This window comes from Alosa alosa, chromosome 18 (assembly GCF_017589495.1).
Source record: "Alosa alosa isolate M-15738 ecotype Scorff River chromosome 18, AALO_Geno_1.1, whole genome shotgun sequence".
NCBI classification, from domain to species: Eukaryota; Metazoa; Chordata; class Actinopteri; order Clupeiformes; family Clupeidae; genus Alosa; species Alosa alosa.
In genome coordinates this window covers 11,562,757-11,565,256 of record NC_063206.1, presented here as the reverse complement: position 1 = coordinate 11,565,256, position 2,500 = coordinate 11,562,757, and the positions used below count along the sequence as shown (strand labels likewise).

Sequence of the window (2,500 nt, the reverse complement as noted above, 5' to 3'; positions counted from 1 at the left end):
AAATGCAGATGCATTTGAGCACACGGAGTGACCCTTTTGTCAGTTAGATCGGCCAGCTGTTTGTGATGTGAGTGCAGTGATGAGATTGGTCCTGCACCCAGGATCACTGCCCCCCCCCCCCCTGATGGGACGCCTGACCACACAACGAGTCAGAGGATCTCTTTTCAGTAGTCCCCCCACGGTCAGACAAAGTCAGCTGGGCCTGTCACATTACTCACACGGACACATCCTCTAGTAATGTGAAGCTGCTCTACTCATTGACAAAGCAAAACAAAAGCACACTTAAGAGCACTGACACAGACAAGCACTCTGTGGATGCATGGAACTTATTGGAGTTGGTCACAACACAGATAAGCTGACATTTACCACCTGAAGCTGTCACAATGTTGTCATGTGTCAAACACTGAAAATAAGTTAATTGTGTAATTGTGTTAGGTGTGTTTAGCCTACTCCTGTTCCAAAACAAAGCTAGTTAGCGGATTGTTATCAAAAGACTTGCAATATGAACTGCCAAACAATGCCATTTTAAATGTAAAAATGTTTCAAACCATGGAACCCGTCATTACATATTACAAGATATTGCTGTTTTTTCCTGACATAAATGAGCCATGCACCAGTACTCCATGGGGACTTCTGGCTGCAGTGGTCAGGGCTAGCACGCTAATGCCCATGCAAAGTCATTTTCAAGTTTCAAGTCAGGTCTTGTTAAGCTCTGGCCAGCCTTAACTATTGTTTTTGGCTAACCAAATGAGCTTAATCACTAACAAAACATAGTTCAACAACCCCAAATACACATACTGATGGTGATGAAATACAAAAGATTTGTATTTAAAACTGTTCCGTAAATGATGCATTCATATTCACAATCTGAAATGCATCTAATCTGAATGCATTATACAAATAGAAATACTGTACCATGTGGTGGAACCATGTGGTGAATCCTTGGTTTCTGGGAGATGGTGTTGGATGGAGGTGCACTCAGGTGACTGGCTCCCTCCCTTATCTCAGCTGTAGGGTGTAAGGTTTGAGACTAGGAGAGGAGCGAAGAGGAGTGGAGAGGGGGGTTTCAAACAAACTGTAGGCAAAAAGCAACTTCATTTATTATTGAAGGGGATGTCAGGGCAGCAGTTTGAGGGCTGGCCAGCCAGCAGGCAGAGCTGGCTGGGAGCAGAAAGGACCACATTATGTTCCAGATGACTGAGCAACGATTTATATACCAGTGCAGTGTTTTTTTTCTCCTCCTCCTCCACCTCCTCCTCCTCCTCCTTTCTCTCTGTTTTCTCTCTCTCCCCCTCTCTTCCGCGGAGGAGGAGAGTGGGGTAAGAGCGCACGGCCGGCCTCTTCTGAGGCGGTCAGATGGCCGATGACTAATGGCCTCTGCCGGGCCGTCTGCCGTGTTCTGATTGGCTGCCTTAATGAGCACATTTTGTGCCCAGTTTGGGCTCCTGCTCACGCTGACCTTTGGTCTTTATTGACCAAACTGACACTTCATTTTTCACATACTTCCAATTATAGCCCGGCTTTTAATGTTGGCCCCCTTGATTGCCCCCAACGCACCACCACCCCCCTACCACCGTCGGCTCACTGTTGTTGAGGATCCTTTTTGTGTGTGTTTGTTGTTAATGTTCGTTGGGGGGGAAGGAGCAGTGGGGAAGCACAAGGCGAGATAAAAATAGTAGAACTTTGGGACAGTTCATGGACATATTTCTGTGTGTGTGTATTTATAGAAATATATAAACGCACTCAGTTGAATGTTTTGTTTTATTGAGCTGTGCTGTAATCTTACAAATGTTTTTGTTCTCTGGCACAAGTGAGCATGAAGTTAATGTGGGTTAAAGACGCCTTGTGAGAAGTAGGGGTGGCATTAGCACATTCTGTATGGAGTCACCTCTTAATCCCAGTAAGCACATTATTGTCATTTTAGTCAAGATGCCCATGCTTAATTATTACAGCCACCAACATCCTCTCTCCACTTCTCTCTTGGCATCTCATCCATCCCCCTTCCCCCTCCCCCTTTCCCCCTCCCTCTCTCGCTCCCTCTCTCCCCTCTCATATATCTCTCTCTTTCTCTCTCTCACTCACTCTCTCTCTCCTCTCATCTCTCTCTCTGAGATTGTTTCCTCCCTGACCTTTTTTCCATCTCCTTGGTCTTCCACTTGCTTTCACTCCTGGTAGCCTACTGGAGTGCGCTCCCTCTCTTTGTATGCATCTCTGCATCTGCAGCCTGTGTGTGTGTGTGTGTGTGTGTGTGTGTGTGTGTGTGTGTGTGCATCTAATAAATATCACTTTCCCCCCATGTCTCAAGCAGAGCATAATAAAGTAGGATTTCGAGTAGGAGCCTCGTCCACCGACCCACCATGGGAGCCTCTTCAGCAGCCAAGCTCATTCAAAGGGAAAGAGCTAGCTCGCTAGTATGCTATCTCCCTTTCAGTGAACCCAATTTACCCTTGTTGTTGTGTTTATTTACTCAGAAATATATTTATCAGTAGTGTTATTAGCA

At 45.9% G+C, this 2,500-nt stretch overlaps 1 protein-coding gene across 2 annotated transcripts in view; it reads left to right on the top strand.

Moving 5' to 3' along the window:
* Positions 1 to 2,500, top strand: part of meis1b (Meis homeobox 1 b) — a 77,271-nt gene that overhangs the window by 14,369 nt on the left and 60,402 nt on the right. The window lies entirely within an intron of this gene.